This window comes from Canis lupus, chromosome 6 (genome assembly GCF_003254725.2).
Source record: "Canis lupus dingo isolate Sandy chromosome 6, ASM325472v2, whole genome shotgun sequence".
NCBI classification, from domain to species: domain Eukaryota; kingdom Metazoa; phylum Chordata; class Mammalia; order Carnivora; family Canidae; genus Canis; species Canis lupus.
Genome location: NC_064248.1, coordinates 65,351,684 through 65,373,834, shown reverse-complemented (window position 1 = coordinate 65,373,834; position 22,151 = coordinate 65,351,684). Strand labels below are relative to the sequence as shown.

Below are 22,151 nucleotides of genomic sequence, written 5' to 3'. Positions count from 1 at the left end.
AATTCTTCATTTTTATGCACCATCATGGCCCTTCTATTTGCTGGCCCACCGGGACATATATTAATCATTTTTTAATAGTCCATTAGGTGTAGTCATATCCTGTGGCAACCAGGTCTCTTAATTTCGAAGTCTTTAGCTTTATGCAGCATATCTAATAATACATTTCTCCATCTGCTTGGATAAAGAATGAGCCTGGAAATAATGGTCAAAACATTGTTTTTTAAGTTTTCATTAGATCATATGCTTTTTCAAGGGTGGAAGGCAATACCTTAAACTCTATGTATTAACTATGTAGAATATAATAGGATCATTATTACAAGTAAATGCCAGTAGACTACTCAAATCATAGTGGCTAGAGCACCATCTATGTAATAGATATAAAGAATGAATAAATATACATACATTATCTTCCCATTTAGACCTCAGTAAACCTGTTTCTAATAAATAACAGTCTTGCTGCATCTAGATGTCTCCCTTTTTCTGAAACGTGATTCCTAGGCTCCATAATGGTTAATATTTACAAATGGGATATGGTATATATTAAATTTGGGCATGGTAGTAATGATTTGGTTCGAAAGAGAATTGGCATTTATTGAACATCACTGCGCCTGGCACATCATTTCAGGTAATTGTCACAATGAGAGGATGGGGCTAATTTTCAAAATTTGAGATAAGAAACCTGCATTTCAGAGCAGCATATGATCTGATTGTATGATGTGCCCAATATTATAAATTAATACATTAAAACTAGCTGAAATTTTTCTTTGCAGTCAAGGAATTTTCTAAATGTAACATATTCTAAAAGCAATAAAATTTAAACTGTTTAATCTGAATTTAAATTACTTTAGTTTAGCGCTTTGCTATACAACTAGTCTGCAAACTCCAAAATGGCAAGGATTGTGTCTGTCTTATTTATCATTGTATTCAAATGCCTACCCAGTACCTGGCACAGATTAGGTGAATAAATATATGTAGAATAAATGAATGCCATCTTTTATGGTCATGCCTGTCACCTTATAAATGACCACACATGTAGACATTTCCTAAGTTGAGTTATGTCTTGATTTTATCCTCTAGGGAGAAATAAAGCTCATTTATTATGTTAGAAATATCAGAACAAATCAATCTTCATAAATTAAATGAAACATTGTTGCTCTTTTTGATAAGGCTTACCATGTTTCTGATGGATTGCAGACTAGTACAATTTTGATTTCATGAAATCAGCAGATACTGCTTTGTTGCTATGCTGGGTGGTAGATACATACAGATGAATAAAATAGTGGCCCTATCCTCAGTAACTGGCATGGCATCATGGAAAAACAACTGATGCAGGGATCAGAAAAAAAAAAAAAAAAAGAAAAAAAGCACTAGGAACCTGTGACTAGAGCATATTATTTAGCTTATTCCAGACTTGGTTTTCCTAATTCTCCTATTAACTGTTTACTTTCTGTTTTCTTTCATTATGCTTTAGGGGTGTCTCTTATAAATTGCATATATTTGAATTTTCTTTTAATCTGCATGATAACATTTTTATTTTATTTGGAAAGCTTAGGAAGTTTACATCAGTATATCAGTATATTTGAATTATTTCTATTTTTTATTTTGTGTTTTCCATTTGTCCCTTTTTTTCCTGTTCCCTTTTTTAATTAAGACTTTATTTATTTATTTATTTATTTATTTATTATTTATTTATTTTTTAAAGAGCAGTTTTAGGTTGATGGAAAAATTCAGGGAAAGTTACAAAGATTTCCCATTATACACCTTGTCTCCACACATGCATAGCTTCTCCTATTATCAGCATCCTCCACCAGAGTGGTACATTTATTATATTCAATGAACTTATATTGACACATCATAATCTCCCAAAGTCCATGGGTTACGTTATGATTCACTGTTGCTGTTGTAGATTGCATGAGTTTGGATAAATGCATAGTGACGTGTGTCTCTCCATTACTTTTTTCCTGCTCCTTTTTTGCCTTAATCTTGTTGTTTTTATTCTGAATAAGCTTCTGGCCAGCTTTGCCTTCCCTGTTCAACATCCCCACACCCAAAATATTTCTCTTTTCTTCCTTCTTTAGAAATTGTACAGTTTATATTTATTTCCTTAGTGGTTTTGTAGCTATTTTAAAATGCATATTTAATTAAGTCCAAATTATTTAATCTTTTATCCATTGTTCAAGCAATAAAAGGATTTTAGAAGGAGTTTACTCTTAAAAACTCCTTCCCATTTTAACATTGCCTTTATTTGAAGTATTTTCTACTTGGCTTGTTTCTTGATGCTTCCACATTCAGCAAATTAGTCATTGTCATTTTTTTTTTCCTTTTTAAGATAATAGATTCCCCAGAAAGAAGATTCTGAGACAAAAGTTTACAAGCAAGTAGTTTATCTGGGAGTAAAATGAAATAGGGAAGGAGGGAGAGACAGTATAAAGATGGGATGTTGAATTAACCGCTATTAGAGGTAACTGGGTATGCCGTCTTTTAAGGCCCTGATGAACGTTACTGAACAAGTCTCAGATTGTCCATTTTGGGGAAGAAGTAGGGGCATTATTCATTGGTTCCTAGTCCTCATTGGTCAAAAGTCCCATTTATCCTTTGAGGCATTAATTACTTGCTAATCCTGGGTTAAGCGAGTGTAAGAATTCCCAGGGCAGGAAGTGAAAGGTGCAGTGTTGTCAGGCTACAAGTGGGTGAAGTTGATTAAAGTTTGCATACAATTGGCTGGTGCTCCTCTGGTTGAAATAAAAGGTTTGACCAAGAAAATTTGAGGAGGCACACAAGAAATGTCCAACTCAGCATTTCTTCCTACTTCTTGGATAATTTCCTTCTGTTTAAAGATCCTGTATAGGTTCCCTTAGCAAAGGTCTTTTTGTGGTAAAAATGTCAGTTTTTGTTTTTCTAAGAATGTCTATTTCTCCCCTCCTCCCCAGTTCTTGAAAGATTGCTTCCATGTTTCAACATAGATAAAACTCTATGTTGAAAGTTATTTTCTCTCAAAACATCAAAGATATTATTTTACTGTCTCTAGATTCTGTTAGTGATATGGAGAAGTCAGCTTAATTGCCTTGTTTGTAGATTGGCTGTCATTTTTCTCTGGTTGCATTTGGGTTCCTCTTTCATTTTGTACCCTACAGTTTCAGTCTGATTTATCTAGATGTGATGTCCTTATAATTTTCTGTATGGGATTTTTTTTTTTTTTAGGTTTCTTGTATCTAACTGTTAGTGTTTGTTTCATTAATTCTGAAAAATTTTCAGCCATTATGTCTTTGAATATTGTTTCTTTCCTATTTTCTCTATTAATTACAGCTGGAACTTTGATTATATTGTCTCATTTTTATTTCTGTGAATCTATATCCATATTTCCTATTTCTTTGTTTCTCTAGATTCCTAAAAAACTATCTCTAGATATCTAGATATTTATATATTATCTATTATATAAATAGATTATATATCTATTTTAGATATCTAGAGATCTAGAGATAGTTTTTAAGGAATTTATCTTCAGGGCCACCTGGGTGGCTCAATCGGTTAAGTGTCCATCTTCGGCTCAGATCATGATCCCAGTACCCTGGGATCAAGCCCCACATTGGGCTCCCTGTCAGGTGGGGAGCCTGCTTCTCCCTCTCCCTCTGCTGCTCACCCTGCTTTTGCTTGCTCTCTTTCTCTCTGTCAAATAAATAAATGAAATCTTTAAAAAAGAAAAAGAATTTAACTCCAGTTCACTAATTCTCTCTGCAGTGCTATCTATTCTTTTGTGCAATGCATCCATTGGTTCCTTTAACCTAAGTAATTGTGTTTTTAATGTATAAAAGTTCTGTTTTGATTCTTTTTCAAATATGTTCAGTCATTCTTTTTAATCACTCATCCACTGATTCATTTTCATGTTTTTCTGTGTTTAAAAAAATTTAAACAGATCAGTGTTATTCATTTTCTATGCTGTGTATAACTGCCAATTTCTGAAGTCCTTGTGGGCCTCTATCTTACTACTTTTGCTATTTCTTCCGATTCTCTTTCAGTGTGTCTTCTCTTCAGGTATGTTTTATGATTTGATTTTTTTGTTTTAATTTTTACTGTGGGTGGCATATTTTTCTTATGTATTTAGTGCTATTTTCCAAAGACCAGGTTGAATTTTAATTCTGTTAGAGAGGATTTATATTTGATTCTGGCAGTCATTTGTTGACACTAGCAACTCTGAATTACTTCATATTAAATTACCCACTTTAATATTATATGATCATGTAGGTAAACATAAATTTGGATCACTAATCTCTGTGTGGGACAGTTGTATTTACAAATGGTAAGGAGAAATCTATTTTCTCCATACAGAACCAGGGTCATGGCAAGAAAGTCTCTATCTTAACCACTGTTATACAGCATTATTTCATTTCAAGTTTACTCTTACTTGAAGATAGAGACCTTTGGGATTCCATTCAATGCAGGCATCTTGTACTAGATCACTCACCTTGAACCCCTTCCAATTTTATTTCCTGTCTGCTGTTCACACTGTGTCTGTCAAAAATGAAGAACTCTTGGGCAAAAACCAACTTTATTCCAGGATCCTGTTACTTTCTTTGTACTTTTGTGGATTTTTTAATATTATGCCTGCTTAATAATACATTAAAACAATATTATTTTATATTTTATCTAGCATCTTAATTGTTTCAATCAGGATAATTTAAAAATGGGAATATTTTCTTCATACTGTTGTAAATAATTGTTGCCTTCCATTTTTATTCTTCTAAATATATCTTTGTTTAAACTCACTTTGAGCACCCCCATTCTCTTCTTTCTGATTCCTTTTCTTCTTTAGGTTGTTCTTTCTTTTTTTCCCCTTCTTCTGTTTCTCTGCTTTTATTATCTTTTTCTTCCTCAGTAAAATAAAAATTGGAAAGAATCTAGTGTAGACATTTTATACATGGTGATGATTGATTACATTTTGATGTAATTTTAATCTTTCAATCATTTATCTTTTACATATCCTTTTCTGTTATATAAAAAGAATATTTTCTCCCTCTCATTTGCTGACATTAAAATTCTTTTAATAGGTGACAAAATTGCTTCTGGACATGAATGCTATTGAATCTCATTTTCCACAAGTGTGTGCTGATGGTAAATGTAATTTGGTATTTTAGGTATAATAATAGGTCCCTCTTATTGAACACTTGGTATTCGCTGGTTACATGCTAAATGCTTTACCTACATATTCTCAAATTTTCAAATCACCTGGTAAATTAAATACTATTACCTTTATTTTATTGATGAGGAGGACTAACGCTCCAGTAGGTGAGGTAATTTAGCCAAGTTTGCACAGTAAGATTCTCACTCTGGCTTGTCTGGTCTCCAGACCTGTTTTCTCTTTTCAGTGTCTCCCACTCTCTCTCTAGAGTAGTTGGACTTACAAAAAACTGCCTCATGATATCTCTCCTTGGATGACTGCTAAGTTTTATATGAAAAATGAGAAAGCTTAGTTCTAGTTGTTTCTGGGTGACTTAGATCTACATTTTGCACAGAGCCTGAAAGTTTTGAGATGAGGATATTGGGACATGTATATTTTAGCTATACATGTTCTGCCAATAACTGGAAGCCTATATGATAACTTTTCTGTTTTAAGACTTCCTCAAACCCAAATTTTGTTCTCCTTTTGCCATAAAGTCTTTGAATCATAATTTTATTTTCTAGAACATGTGATATTATTTCAGTTAGTGTTGATGATATGATCAGCCAAAATTGGCTCCTTTCCTGACATACCAGAGTCTCCCTAATGCCTCATATATTTTGAGCTCTGCTAATAAAGTTTCTGACAATAAAGTGTGCTGTTTGAGCATAACTTCTTCATCAATAGAGGTTATTACTCTGCTTCCCTAACAAAACCCATTTTGAATGAAAGCCAAGATGGACCAGCCTGTGCTGAAATCCGCTATATTTACTCCAGAGTGGTTCCAGAGCACTGCTTTTTTAAACTCAGTCACTGACTGACTCCTGCTCTCTTTTCCCCTCAGGCAAATGAGGGCAATGCCTTGCCTCTCATCTCCTGAGATGATGAGGGTGTGAAGAGGGTAGATGGGAAACCCAGTTAAATGCTTTGTATTTCTTTTTTTTTTTTTTATGCTTTGTATTTCTAAGACAAACTATTATAAACCAGGCTGTTCTGATTACAAAGAAGTTTATTGCATTTTGCAAAGAAAACATTTAAATAAAGAGTCGAAATTATGTTTAGCATGCGTAGTTTATATAAATGCAGTATAGAGGTGCCTGGGTGGCTCAGTCCATTAAGCATCTGCCTTCAGCTCAGGTCATGATACCAGGGTCCTGAGATCCAGCCCCATTTGAGCAGGGAGCCTGCTTCTCCCTCTCTCTCTCCTGCCACTCTCCCTGTTTATACTCGTTCTGTCAAATAAAAATCTTTTTAAAAAAAAATGTATTACACAGTATTAAACTGTGTATATAAACATCTATATAATAGAAAATACTATATGGTTGCAGCTCCCTTGTTTTAGCATAACATCTTCTAAGCTGTTTACCTACTTACCTTTCCTTCTGCTTTCTAAGGAATATGAGAAAGGAGAATCAAAGGTGGGAAAACTTGAGATTAGGCAACAGGCGAGCGTTCTTCTGAGGGGCCATACGTGTGCCACCTTGTGTTTTCAGCAGTCACGTACAAGAGTATTGGTACAACTCTCAGGACAAGCCATGATTAGCTGAAATGGCAAATTTGGCTCTGCAATATCGTGGTTGTCCAAGATGTATGTTATTCATTAATTTGGGAAGAATTAATGGTGCACATACTCTGTCTTGGCAGCTGGGGCTTCAAGGATGATTAAGATGCAGTTGTTATAAAGGGAGAGATACAGCCCTAAGTTACAATAAAGTGGGGTAAGCTCTTCACTAAACTGTGGACAAAGACTCAAGAGAGGGATGAAGGGAAAACTCTATCCAGAGATATTAGGAAAGGTGAATGCAGATTACTATGAGTAAAAATTTCCTGTAATATTAAAATAAAATCCACTGCTGTTTGGATGTTGTACACTGGATGCTGCACCTAGCAGTAAGCCCACATTTAATTCCGTTAGCTTCAGGGCAGGGAAAACAAAGGAAACAAAATCAACTATAACTAAAAATCATCAAAATTCAAACCCGATGTGTGTGTGTGTGTGTGTGTGGAAGGAGGAGGAAAACTCAGTCTTCTGTAGCCCTCAAACCTCTTACGTGGGAGTTCAATTTTCAGAGAGCGGTTGAAATGAGGCACATGTGACACTCATTCTAAACACAGACCTGGTGATCAAGTTGTAAAACCAAGTATTACAGGTGTTTGATTCATTATTGGCATGCTTTTTCTGTTGCGTTTCCACAAGGCAGCTCCTCTCATTAAGGTGACATCTACCTACATCAAAGGTAAAAAAGAAAGTCCTTGACTCTTCACACATCTTCCTGAAGGACATCTCCTCGTTTCTAATCCCCTTTCTCAGTTCTCTTGAGCTAAGGGAAGCCTTGCTTCACTGGCCAGAATTCCTCAGTTTGGTGGGTCATATGAGCTTTTCTCCATTCAGATGTCTGGCAGGAAATGCATTAAGCTGGACTTTATGGGAAGTCTGCCAAAAATACCTTTCTTTAGTGTAGGGATATTTCAAAGAGGAATTGAAGCTGCTAATTTTTGTCCATTTCCAAGTGAACGTGTTCGCATGGTCCAGAGTGATGGCCTCAGATGTCTCTATAAAGCAAAGGCAAAGGGCTCTTAGTGGCCTGAGCGTCAGGGTTTTGCTGCTCTTTTGTTGGGGCCCGTTTTGGGTGACTGCCTTCCCTCGGATGGAATTGACGTAGCTTCTTATATCTCTGACTGGAGGAGACCTGGAACAGGAAAGGACATTACAGGATGTAAATAAAGGTCCACTTATTGGATATTTATTTTCAGAGGGATCCTTGAGACAGTTCATTGCTTGTCTCTAGAGCCCCGATGTCTTCTTTCAGCAGAAGTGTGGTGTTTGGATGAACTTTAAAGCTTCCTGAGTTTTGATGCAGTGCTGAAACAGAAGCTTTGATGCTTCAAGCTGCTGACTGCAGAGGAAATGCAGTGTTTAAAGCATATCAGCAGACGTACAGAACATACAATATCCAGAGAATTTTCTCTCCATGGTAAGAACCCTGGGGATTCCATAGGTTCCACGATCGCAAAGGGCAAACTAAATATGTACACCCAGTACTCAAGGGCTGGGCTCTGACTCCCTGTTGTGCCTCAGCTCCCAGCATCCCCTTTCCTGCATTCGGCTTTGCACCATTCTGAACTCATACCAGACATGGGGAATGTTTTGTATTAAGGCATTTGCCCCTTTGATTTTCGTTACCTGAATGCTCCTTTGTTGTTGTTGTTGTTGTTGTTTGGTTTTTGGTTTTTCATCCTGGCATCTTAGTTCCATAGGGCTGCTGTAACCAAGTACTGCAGATTGTGTGGCCTAAGACAATAGAACTTTTTTTTTTCACAGTTTTGAAGGCTAGAAGTCTGAAGTCAAGGTGTTGGCAGGGCCCTGCTCCCTCTGAAACCTGTAGGGGAATTCTTTGTGTCTTTCTAGCTTCTTGTAGTTTGTTGGTACATCGCTCTGTGCCTCCACCTTCCCATGGTTTTCCCTCTCAGTGTCTTCATGTCATCTTCCCTGTGTGCCCGTCTGTCTCTGTGTCCAAATTTCCCCAGCCACGCTGGATAAAGGTCCAACCTACTTTTAACCTGATTATCTGTATAAAGACTCTATAAGGTCAAATTCTGAGGTATTAGGAATTAGCACTCCAACATATCTTTCTTAGAGGGACACAATTTAACCCGTAATACCTGGCTGGTATCTCCTCCGAGAACTTAGCTTCCAAGGAATCTCTGTGATCCTGCAAGTTGAGGTTAAATATCTTTTCTTTGTTTTTTTTTTTTTTTTTTTCTTTTCTTTGAACTTAAGGTTGTTGATATATCCTCTATGATGGGACTTAATTTAATGTATTGTCTGCTTAATTGTTTGTCTTCTACAATAAATGGTCAACTTGTGGAAGCTGAGGACTCTATTTTGTATCCTTAATAGTTAGTACAGTGCCTGGCACATAGGGAGCACTCACTGAATTCACACCAACGTGATACATGAAAGTGAGAAGAAATTTCTACACTTGTGAGTTGGCAAAATATTTAGCACTTATGGTGATATTTTGTATTAAATAAGAAAACAGCCTGCCAATTTACTAAAGAGATTTGATCTGAATATGACCCAGTGACTATAACTGAAGGAGACTTTACAATGAGTCAGAATCAAATTTGAGAAGTGATAGGGATGGGTGGTTTGAGAATTTCCACAGCCTGTGTTATAGAAGATGAATTGGACAGGGCTCTGGGACAAGTGTCTCTGTAATAATGGGGTGTGTGGGAATGAATGTTGTTGAAGTGATTAGAGCATGGGGTGGCTAGTCCAAACAGCTGGCTTCTATTCCTGACTCACCCTGGATTCACTGTGACCTCCAGCAAATCACTTACCTTCTGACGCCCTTTTAAGTGAGCTTTAAAATTGGGATGGCAGTTGTGACCATGTAAACATATGGGATGTGATGAGAACTAATTTTTTAGGTTAGGGTTTAAAGAGATTTTCTTGAAAGCTTTTATTTACTTTAAATGTTCTGAACAGTATGAGCTGGCAAACTGGCAGTGTTATCTAAAATTTAAAAAGATAAGCTAATTTGAATGAGTAGAGTCTACTTCAGTGAGTTTAGAAGCAAATGTCTTTCTTCCCCCACCTCTAGTAAATAAAGCCAAATGTGTAAGAAAGCAAACTGTTTCATAGAAAAAAAAAAAGTTTCATCCCAACCTTTCTTTTTTTCCCTCGATCTGTTTTGTTTCTTTCTGTAACAAGTTGATCTTTGGAAAGTTGATCTTTGAAGAGAGGCTGGATGGGAATCAAAATAGCAGAAGTGGGAAGTAAGGGAAGCAGAGTTGACTTCACCAGTCCCTGGAGGATTTTGACCATGAAAATAGAAGTAGAGACCACGCTTTATTATCTGTATGAATTTCAGGGGGAAGTAGCAGAAGCAGCTCCACAGTTTCTGTTGGGAGGCTCAGTGGTGGAACCGTTGTTGGAAGGGGTGCTGGTGGCCAGGACGTTTGAAATTGTGCTTGTGGGGAAATTTATGTTAAATTAGAAAATTCAAGCTAGACATTTCAGAGGGTAGTGGGATGGAACAGATAGAGAGTATAGAAATGTTCCTAAAGCCTCCGGTTTCTCTCCTTAGACCTCCTGTAAGCTGCCAGTGGCTCCTAGGAGCAGCAAAAGGAATACGTGCAACAAAAAGGCACAAGTATGTATGCAGATACATCCCAACAGGGAATGATGCTCACTCCTTTCCTTTGGAGCATTTTGAAGGAAATAAATAGTGCCCTTGAATTTCTACAACAAGGTTGCCCATCTCTAGAACTGTGAGTCTAGTCATTTGACCCATACATCTAAATGTAGGCACTGACCAACTGCTATTTTCTCTACAGTGTTTAAGGGATGTGAGGCTTTTCAAAAAGGGAAAAGTAAGAAAGCAAGGGACATTATACCTACTATCAAATTGTTCATGGTTGGTTTATTGGGTTTAGCTGTAATAGGAACAATTGTAGGATAATACAGGAAATAGAAATTCTGTGACAAATTATGAGACAGTAATAAATGTTGTAACTGGTTATGAAAGGAGAGACCTTATGGAGAGGCCTTTATAGAGTCAAGAAAATTATGGCAAATGTGAAACTTCACCTGAACCTTGAGGGAGATTTGAGTTGGCAGAGGGAAGGGGTAATCCAGGGATGGCAAATACATGTTCTTTGCATAATTATCGTCTCCTCCTGTGTCTATGACAGGCATTGTTAGCCAATCACCCCATCTGTCTTTCCCTAAACTATTGGCATACGGCTTTCTTAGATTAATTTAATGAATTGGTTAATTTTCTTATCACAGTATAGTCTAGTGTAAAGTTTTAGCCTTGTTTATCTCTGGATTTAAGTTACGGACGTGGAAGAGAGTCATTGTGGTAGCCTAGAGGTGCACTGCTGGATCTAACCTCAAGAAAGAACTTCCCCCACAGCCATGAGGAGTAGTTAGCTGGTGATTTGCTCTTGCAGTGGTTTAGGGATCTGCCTCCACTGCAGCGTTTGAGCCAAGGCCAAGCTCTTCTGTGCAGCCCCCCAGTCACTGACTGAGCATGGTGGGGGCCCTAGGGCTTGCCCACTTCTGCTGTTTGCAGGACACGCATAAACGCAGTGTTTGCTCTGAGGTTTCCCATTAGGTTAGGTTGGCTGAGTGTCAGGTTTGCAGTGCAGTCTGAGACTCTGCCCCCGCCTGCTTCCTCCCCCTTTATCTTTCAGAGGCAATATCTGCCTGTCAACCTCTTGCACTCCTAATGCAGTTTCAGTGTTTGCTGGCAGAAGAATTTGCATTGGCTCTGCAAAGGTCTGTGGGATTGAATCAACTTGGTGATAGTAGATGAACCATTTTGTTCCATCTAGTTCCCAATCAAGACTTCAATCTTTCCTTTTACAAGCATTCTGAGGCCAGAGTTTTGGGCTCTGAAATACATGTTGGAAATTCAACGATGATTAAAGCTGATTCCCTACCTTCAATAAGACAGACTCATGTATGTAGAGAGACTTGAGATGAGTAGTTTGTTCAAGACCAGTCTCCTAACTGGTGAGCTGAGTTTTTAATACAAAAAGAAGTTTTGGTTTTGAAGTATGAATATGTGACAGATACAAGAGAACTGGTACAGTTAAATGCACTCGTGTTTACATTTCTTTGTCCCCATTCATAATTCCTATGGCGAATTCTTTGGAACACTAATCCCTCAGGTGTGCTTCATGGAACGAACATGTTAAATATGTTACAATAGGTTTCTTGATTGCAGTTTGGGGAACTCTTTTTATATTCTAAGGTACATTGTGCATTTGTTTGTAAGAGCGGGTCAGGTGGCCAAGGAATCCAAACTTTCTTGGTTCAGAAATTGTTTTACAGTATGCCTTTGAGGAATGCTATCCTACTTAGTTAAATCAATTGATGGTTTATTACTGTCTACCAGCATACGCTAGCATCCATTCAACATTTTCTACCTGCTAGCCACTGCAGTTCCATGAAGGAGGCATGATTATCGATCCGGTTTTTCAGAAGAGCAATCTGAGGCACAGAGGCTTAAGTAACTTGCCTAAGGTGCACACAGATGGGCAGAAGAGCCCCACTACCCTACACTCTCCTGCCTCCCAGTGGCTTTGATGTGTGGAGACCAGTGAGCCTGACCCTTTCAGAGAGGAAGGGGCGTATGTCAGAAATCTACCAAGGACACAGAAGAGTGCATGTGAAAGAATTACAACTGCTTCACTCATTAACAGGGACTGTGGGTTTTGGGCAATTCAGTGAGACATACGCACAAAAGGTCTGAAAAGAAGGTTGGTTTGGATGATGTTTAGTGGGAGGACTGAGCAGGCAAGCATTAATGCTTCCATCTGACGGTCTGGCAAAGAGGGCTTCTCCCTTCTGAGGGCATGTCTAGAGCTGATTCTCTTCTCGCCAGTGTCCCTTCTCCACTTTTTCCATCCTCTCTTCTGTTTCCCAAAGCCCCAGCCCTCTGTTCCTTATACCCCAACATGTATCTTCTATCAGATAGAAGCCAACAGACATAGCAAGAGCAAGGGCTTTACATGTAGACACCTGGATTTAGATCTTCACTGTACCACTTGCCAATTGTTCAAGTTACTTAATCTTTCTAAGCCTCAGTTTTCACACATAACAAGGTGCTATAAAAAATGTCTACATCATAAGATTATTGTAACGATTCAGGAAAATAATATATGTAAAGTACTTAGTGCATAGTGGCACTTAATAAATGGTATTGGCTATAAAGTCTTATCTCTCTAGCTGTTTCCGAAATTAAATAGTGACCTCTTAAACTGAATATCCTTCCAAGTGTAAGAGGGAAAAATTATCTAATTTCAGGTACCATGCAGGTAGTAGGGAAAGGAGGGAATATTTTGCAAGGGGGTGGGTGGCTTTTAGACCCTTGCCAAATACACTCCACATGCATGATTACTGCATGCAACTTTCACCGGTAAAAGAGAGAGCAGCTTTGGTTTATTCTGTGATGACTTGAGACACCACAGGACCAGGTCATCTGCATAAGCTTAGTGGGCATGCTGGTCCTTGGCTTGTGTTTTCTTAAGACTTTCTACTGTCACCTCAGTACCTTGCTGGTAATTTGAGTCTTTGAAGAGGCAGACAATGAGGGTTTTAGTTAGCTCTAATGTCTATTCTGTGGCTTTATTTGCCTCTTTCCTAGAGATTGAGCATTTGTGTCTACGGGCATAAGATCGATTACTGCATTGTGTGGTGGAAATGAAAAGGAAATACTCTTTCTTTCCTCTCAGCTCTGCCGGGCATTGGCTGCAGCCAGTGGCCTTGTCTGAGTGGGCACATGCCATGAGCACATGGACACAGCAACTGTAATTGCACACTTATCTCTGAGACAGAAAATAAATGAAGTTGCTATCGAATTTATTCAGATGGCTCTCAAAAATGCAGTATTTCACGTACTGATTTGAAGTCCAGGAACTAGAAAGTAAGTATGAATGCTTTGTTAGGGAAATTACTTCGGCACAAAATGAATCCTCTTTTTTTTTTTTAATCCAGCCATAGTAACTAATAGCTTAAGATATAAGATAAAAATAACGTATTTTGTAATTAATATTTTAATTTACTAAGAAGGGAGCGAAATGGTGACTAGACTTCTCTTCCCCTTGATAATAATGAACCCAGGCAATTTCAAATGAAGGAGAGCAGCCAGGAGTTTAATACCTTTGATTAAGAACATGTTTCCACAGTGGCTATTATGTTCCTATTTAAAAGAGCAAAACAAAACTCAGGCTTATTTTATTTTGGAACTGCAGGGGGTCTTATGGCATCAAAAGAAGACGAGAAAATGTTTAAGGATAATTAAAGGCAATTTGCCTCATCAGGCCTTTTTCCTCCTTTTTCCTCTTCTCCCCACAATACTTGCTAATTGCTGCTTCAGTGACCTGAGGATTTTTTTTTTTTTTCCTTCAAGTAACTTGCCTATTTGGCTGTTGCCCACACTTATAATTGACTGCATAAATCAATGAATCTCCATTAGTTCATTTAAAAAAAAGAAAAAAAAAAAACAGAACATGAGTTACTCCCTGTCTTATCATGCTGGCTAGTTAGACATCAGGAAAGCCAAAGGCAAGAAATGAATTACACGTGTTAATTCATTTCATCTCTGAAAGAATGCCATGAAATCCCTGAGATAGAATGGGAATCCAGAGCAGCTTGCTTAGGGTCCCACTGCTTAGGGTGAGATTGGAACCCTAAGCTTTGTTTTTACTTTATTACCTCCTTAAGTTAAGCTCTCTGTTTCTATATTCATTTAAAAGCTTTCCATTTAGAATTTTCATTGGTTCCTTCAATTTGAATGCCCCTGGCATATATTTAAGCGTATAACACTCAGGTTGCAAAAAGTGAACTTGGCGACTCTCAGAAAAGGCATTGTGGAAAGTCATTCACAGCAGCTTCCCCGGGGAATGAGAAAACTCAGTCACCTCCAGGAAATTTTTAGCCAGCTTTAAAATAACAGAACCCAGCATAGGAACTGAGCTCCTAAAATGCAAAGTGTTTTAATTCAAGATTATGTTTTCAGCTCTGAAAATGGTTAGAAAATGGCATCATACTCCCAAGTAAAGTGACCTCCTGGGAAAAACAGTGGTCCACAAACTTTTGACCTCAGAATTTGCACAGGTTTTCTTTGAACTCAGGTGAATTAAACGATGTAGACTAAAGAATTACATGCTAAGTTAATGCCAAGAAAATGCTGAATTAAGTAATGGGTTAAGTTGTGGTAGGGTAGGAAAACCCACCAATGGCCATGAGTCCAGAATAGGGTGGCTGTGCTGCCGGTTAGGGGAGGGGGACAAAGAATCATGATTGCACATTAATTCTCTTCAGCGAGGTAGTATATGGGGAATTAAAGGGGAGCAGGAATCTCAGTCTGATCAAATAAGTGAGCCTTAGAGAAGTAAGAAATAGTATAATCCCTCTTCCAGATTTGTTTTCTGCTAGCAACTCCCTGCCATCTTCCAACATACAACCACAGAAACTTTTGACCAGTGGATGCACAGAGTTTGAGGTTTCAAGGTTTTCTACTTTTGTTTTTATAGCTTTCATTTTCAACCACATTTACACCCAGAAACAGCCAACTGTTTTCATATAAAGCACATTTACTCCAAATTCTAATTTTAAAAGAACTTAAAAGAGAATATTAGAGATAAAGAAAGGTTTTGGATAGTAAAATAGACAAGAGGATTGGAGGGATTCCTAGAATGCCCTGTGGTAACCTCTCTTCCTTAGATTCTAGGGATAAGGCGGTAGGGCATAATTTTTAGCTTTAACATCCTCAGAGAGAAAGCAGAGTGAACCAGATTCTAGCTCTGGTTCTTCCACCACCCTTTATTATATGCCCTGGGAGATGTTTTCAATTGCTATGATCCTATAAAACATTTTATATCTGCTTAGTTTTTCTGACTGGTTGGATTAAAGTTAACCATATCTTGAGGAAATATTCAAGGCACTGGGATTAGTCGGAATTATAGCTAAATTTGTGGATTGAGAAATTAAGATACTCTTTGATAAACCATAAATGAAATAGAAAATTGTAAGATTGCATTAATGCTGAAGTCACATGCATCCTAAGTTTCGTGTGGTCTTGGAGAAAAATATCTTTATGCAGAGTGGTGAATCCATTTGGGTGGATTGGCTGTCTTCTACCCTTCCAGCCCCATTGCCTATGATTCTTCTCATTATTCACATCCAGTCACATTGGCTAGCTTTTTGCTCCTCCAATACACCAGCCTCCTTCACACTCAGCTCCTTCACACTGTGTCGTTAGTCTAGAACACAGGCTCTGTGTCCTCTGGGTCCCTGCAGTTCTCTTTTGGGGTCAATTTCTGCTCATCTGTCAGGTGACTAATTAAGATCTTTCATGTTTTGTTCCTGTACCTTTTAATATAATTTTTTTTACAGGACATATAAACGTAATTGAAAATCACTTGTGCAGTTACTGTTTTAATATCAGTCTCTCTCTACAGATTATGAGAGTCATGAGGATAGAGGCTATAATTATATTTTTTACCATCATGTAGTAGTTCTAGGCCATAGCTGGTCCTTGATAAATAATTATTGTATAAATTAATGTATGACTGGTATTGGACTTGAAGAATAGGATGAAAACTACCTGAGGCAACTGACATGGAAACCACATCTCAGTATTGAGGATGAACTAGATTTTAGGATTGTAAATGCTAAACATAGAGGAACATGGATGTTGAACATAGATTGAATAGTGAGGAGTGCTGGGGAGACAGAAAACAAGCAATGCTGATATTTTTGGTAGAGAACAAAAACTAAGGTTTACCTAGGATCCTTAAGTGGGGGACTGGTGAGCTAAATCTGTTCAACGCTACCTTGTTGAAAGTCTCTGGTATCAGATATGCTATTCATGGTGACCCAAGTTTGTCTGTGACGTACTGTCTTGACCATCTCACAAAGCTGGGAGCTGTGAATTCACAGTTATGTGTCCATACACATAGAATGCAGCACTTCTAAACCTTTTAGGTTTCTCTGATACCTGACATTCTATAACCTCCTCCAGGAAATTTTCTGAGTCATATACCCTTTCTTTGTAACCCCAAGTATCTATAATTGCATGTATTTGTCTAGTTGTTTCCTCTGCTAGACTGCAAGCTTCTTAATGGTAACAATATTCTTATTTGCCTATATATTTTCATGACTAGCACAGTGCCTAGCATTAGATACCTTAGTAACGTTGGGCAAACTTAATGGAGTTAAACTCCTTTTAGTTAGATCATTTCCTTTTGCCAAGTAAATATGTTGGTTAGGAAATAGTTAAATACATATTCACATAAGGGTGCCTAGCAGAGTAGGTCATGTAGTCAAACTTAATAAAGTTTGTGGTTGGACCAATTTTTGCCACAGATATTTTGGTAGTTTGCTTAAAAAAAAAATCACCTCATTGCATTTTTGCAGCATCTCATATCAAGAGTCTCTTTACACAATCCTTGGATCTTGTCTGGTTTTAGAATTTGCTTTGGCTAATAGAATGTGACAAAAATGATGGTGTATCAGTTCCAAGCCTATATCTTCTCTCTGCTCTCTTGCTTTGTGAACAAGTCCAGGCAGCCATTCCAGCTGAGGTCATCCTAGACCAACTGGTTCCCAGCTGACCTGGCAGCTGAGTACAGATGCATTGATTGAGTCCGGCCAAGACCAGAACTGTGCAGCTATGCACAGCCCAGACTGCTGACCTGCAGAATTGTCAGCTAAATAAATGGTTTTTTAAAACCATTAAATTTTGGGGTTACAATGCAGTGGAAGTTAATTATTATAGAGCTGTTACTTTTAATTTGCTAAATTAAAATAGCTGGTGCTACATTTTGCTAAGATGATGGGTGGTGAGATCTGACTTACACATAGGGCATTCCTGGGAAAGGAGAGTCTTAGGGGGAATGACCTGGGCAGTGGAAGATTTGAGACATTAGATACTTTGAGTGGGAGTTGGAAAGTGATAAAAGAGTATCTTCTTTAGGGAATGAACAGTAACTAAAAGAACTCATGTGAGTTCTGTAAAGACTGCAAGCTTCCTCAAAATTAGAGGTGATTTCAGGGGACAGATGAATCATACAGATGAAATGGCTGATGACTTGACATTCAGGATGAGCAGGCCATGCAATACACTGTGTGGGAAGGAACTTGCATGAATTAGTGATAATTGCAGTCTGTCGATATTTGGGAAGAATAAACAGCATAAGCAAATAATTATAAGCCATGGGATAAAAATGGGGAATGATTTTAAGAAAAGAAGAGAATTAGGGAGCAGCATTTATAAGGATAAAGAATGTAAATAGCCCCTTCAATGTGGAGTGTGGAGGTCTGAACTTGTTTTCTATCACTAGCACTATTTGGCTTTAAGAAAGTCAGAGGGCCTTGGATTTTTCAAATGGAAATTTGGTTCCAGTAACTACTTCATAGAGAAAGTAAAAAAAAAAAAAAAAAAAAAAAAAAAAAAAGGCAGGAACACATTTAGCTAATTGTAGAGAGCTAGAACAATGGTTCTTAAAGTCTAAGGTTGTTAGTGGAAACTATAGCTAGGTAATTTTGAGTGATCAGCTCATGGACAGTCACACAAGAATTTTTTTTTTTTTTAAATCCACAGTTTCTGTGATTTATATCAACCTCCCCCATTGTCCTTCCCCTCACCTCCAGAACAACCTTGCTTATTGCAGGGAGTGGCAAAGCCTTCTTTTTGCTGCAGTTGGAATGTTCACCCACCCTGGAATCAGGGTGATGTTACAGCTTCACCTGTTTGAGAACGCTTTTGCGTTTTGAGAACGCTTTATATTCCTATGATATGCTCTAGGCCACAGGATTGCAAAGGTGTATTGGAGAACAGAAGTACTCAATGCTATTTTGTTACCCGATCTTTTGGAATTAATTTTCTTTTTAAAATTTTGGGGCAAAGAAGGCATGGTTTTGAAACTCTCTCTTCTGTATTTTTAATTTCCTTTAGTTCATTGGCTTTATAGTTCTGCCCACTGAGTCATGATATCCATTGCTTCAGGGGGAGGGCAGGACCCAGCTAAGAACAAAGGAGACAATGTTCAGTTTTTGAATTCCAAAACACGCTCTTGAAGCTAATTTCAGAGACAACAGTTGTGAAAAGCCAAGGCATTCACTTGTAATACCTAGATTCATTGAAAGAGAAACCAGAAGCTTTGCTTTAAATATTAACTATTCCTTTAAAATATTAAGAAGTTACAGGACTGAAGGAAGAACAATTTACTATAAGCCACAGAACACAGAATATGCAGAGTGGAGCACAAAGTTCATTTTCCAATACATTGGAAGGAAACAAAACAAAACTGGTTGGGAGGAACCTGGAGAGAAAGAGTAAGAAGAAAGCAAGAATCCTGAGTCCTGAATTGGGTCTGGTTCGTGGCCCTGGGTGGGCTAGAGACCTCACCTGACTTTAACATCAATGATTAAAGGGAACTTGGTACTCACATCTTGCCTCAAATTCTGAATGGAGATGATTAAGAGGAACATCCTTGGTAGAACAGAAATTATGGTGTTATGTGTGTATAAGATAACCAGGCCTGAGTTGGCCCATTCTCAAGTTGTCCTTCAGATTCAGGAAAGTTCTTAAAATTTGAAGCAAAGGACACTGTTTAAGAATTAGAAAATAGCCTGTCTGCCAGGAAGCTGCCACACCTTAAACTGGAAATTATGGATTGGGTAGTCCAAAGCAAGGGCCGCATGTGGATGCATGTAGCTAAATCTCAGAATGTCGGTTTTGTATATGAGTGTTGAGGTGAGAGATTGAGGCTACTGGCAGAGAAACCAAGCTACCCAAAAGCTGTCACCTCTATGCTAAGGAATCAGACCACAGATACCGGCATCACAGAGTTTGGTGCAGTTGATGGATGTGGTTGGTTCTCAGACACTAAGCAAGAGCCAGATAGTCTTTGTCTAATGTCAGGACAATTAATAAGTCCCTTAGGGACAGGAGAATGATGTTGGGGGAAAACCTGGAATTTGACTACCCAGAAGAGATTAAACTTTTTTTTTTTAATTTATTTTATTTTTTTTAAAGATTTTATTTATTTATTCATGATAGTCACACACACACACAGGAGAGAGAGAGAGAGAGAGAGAGGCAGAGACACAGGCAGAGGGAGAAGCAGGCTCCATGCACCGGGAGCCCAACATGGGATTCGATCCCGGGTCTCCAGGATTGCGCCCTGGGCCAAAGGCAGGCGCCAAACCGCTGCGCCACCCAGGGATCCCCCAGAAGAGATTAAACTTAAAGAAGAAAGGTGTAAATTACTTTGAAATAGGATCTAGGTTTTGCTTCTCTCATCAGTGGAAATGAAGCCTCATAGGTATGATGAGTCTAGTTTTGTATCATATATAAGTTTTGACCGCCCAGTGCCACTATTCAGAGGTGTTTGGGTACATATATCATTTTGGCTCCTTGATGAGGGTTAATTCCTTTCTTGTGCCCCATCTAAAACCACTCTTTGTGTTGTATTATGTGAATATGTCTATCTCCACCACTTGATTGTAAACTTTATGGTGGCAAGGACCACACCTCATTCCTTTTAATATTCTCAGCTACTGGCACAGGGTCTGGCATATAGTTATCTCTCAAGAAGTATCTGTTGAATAAATCCATAAGTCCATGATGACAAACCAGTCAGGTAAATTGTGAACATCTTTACAAAAAACAATCTGTAGGATTCTAGAAAGTCTGACGATTCTTGCTTTGGCTTATCAGAATCAACTGACCGTTTTGTCTGTGCTGTGAAAATATATCCCGTTTATTAATTACAGAATGCCTACTATATGTATCACTCTAAGCACCTTTTGTATTGAAATTGTTTAATTTTCCCAAGGATCTTATGATGTTAGACTTCCTATTCTCATTTTATTGATGAGGAGACTGAAACCTGAAGAGGTTAAGAAGTTGACTCAAGATTCCATAGCCACTAAGTGGACCAGCCAGGATAGAAGTCTGGCTCTAGCCTGTGTTCTCAGCTACTATATATGTAGTTCTCTAAACGTATATGAGTGTCCTCATATAGAAATGTTTAGAAAATATGACAGATGGTCCCCAACTTAACTGTGGTTTAAATAATGATTTCTTAACTTTGTGATGCTGCAAGGGTTATATGCATTCAATAGAAACTATACTTCAAATTTTGAATTGTAATCCTTTCCTGGGGTAGGATACACAGTATGATACTGTCTCATAATGCTGGGCAGTGGTGATGAGTCACAGCTCCAGTCAGCCATGAGATCATGAGGATAAACAACCAGAAACATGTATTCATACCTGTTTTGTTTTTTGCAACCCTTCCGTTTTTTGTTTTTAATAATTATTACATAAGTTACATGAGGTATTTGATATTTTATTATAAACTAGGCTTTGTGTTAGATGATTTTGCCCAACTGTAGGCTAATAACAATGTTCTGTGCACATTTGAGGTACGTTAGGCTAAGCTATGATGTTAGGTTTATTAAATTTACTTTTGACTTAAGATATTTTCAAGTTATATGGGATTACTGGGATGTAACCCTCTATAAGTAGGGTTACACTGTAAAATCTGTATTAGTGAACAGTGACAGTACAACTTTCTCCTGTAAGTACATATGATTTCATGAGTGTGTATACTCAAAACATTGTTTGAGTGTTCCAACAAATAACAAGAGTTCTCCCCAGCAGTGTGGAAAGGACTGCATCTGTACGTCTTTGAAATAATAAGTACTATTAGGATACATTGGATCAGATTAGCCTAATAGATATAGTCAGAAAATTCCATCCAAAAACAGAATACTCATTCTTTTGAAGTACACATGGAACATTCTTTGGAATAGGCCACAAAACAAGCCCTAATAAATTAAAGATTGAAATCATATCATGCATCTTTTCCAACTATGGTGATATGAAACTAGAAACCAATCACAAAAAATATGGAAAGAATGCAAATATATGGGGGCTGAATAACATCTTACTAAAGATTGAATAGGTTGGGGATCCCTGGGTGGCTTAGCAGTTTGGTGCCTGCCTTTGGCCCAGGGCGTGATCCCTGGGTCCCGGGATCGAGTCCCACGTCGGACTCCCTGCATGGAGCCTGCTTCTCCCTCTGCCTGTGTCTCTGCCTCTCTCTCTCTCTCCCTCTCTCTCTCTCACTATCATGAATAAATAAAATCTTTAAAAAAAATGAATGATTAGGTCAAACAAGAAATCAAGGTGGAAATAAAAAAAAATACATAGAGACAAGTGAAAATGAAAATCATCCAAAATCTTTGGGATGCAGCAAAAGCTGTTCTAAGAGGGAATATAATAGCAATACAGGCCTACCTCAAGAAACAAGACAAATCTCAAACAACCTAACCTTATACCTGAAGAGACTAGAAAAATAATAAAGCCCAAAGCCAGCAGAAGGAAGTAATAAATATTAGAGCAGAAATAACTAGAGACCAAAACAACAATGAAGCAGGTCAATGAAACCAGGAGCTGGTTAT

The 22,151-nt window shown here is 38.0% G+C and overlaps 1 long non-coding RNA gene across 3 annotated transcripts in view; it reads left to right on the top strand.

Moving 5' to 3' along the window:
* The window catches only part of LOC112640998 (uncharacterized), a 297,942-nt gene that overhangs the window by 1,441 nt on the left and 274,350 nt on the right, over nucleotides 1–22,151 (top strand). Inside the window, exon 1 of one of the 3 annotated variants that reach the window (XR_004816897.2) lies at nucleotides 13,414–13,596. The exons of the other annotated variants lie outside the window; for them this stretch is intronic. This is a non-coding gene — a long non-coding RNA (uncharacterized LOC112640998). Of the gene's footprint in view, nucleotides 1–13,413; nucleotides 13,597–22,151 lie in introns of those variants that run through there. 3 annotated transcript variants of the gene reach the window in all.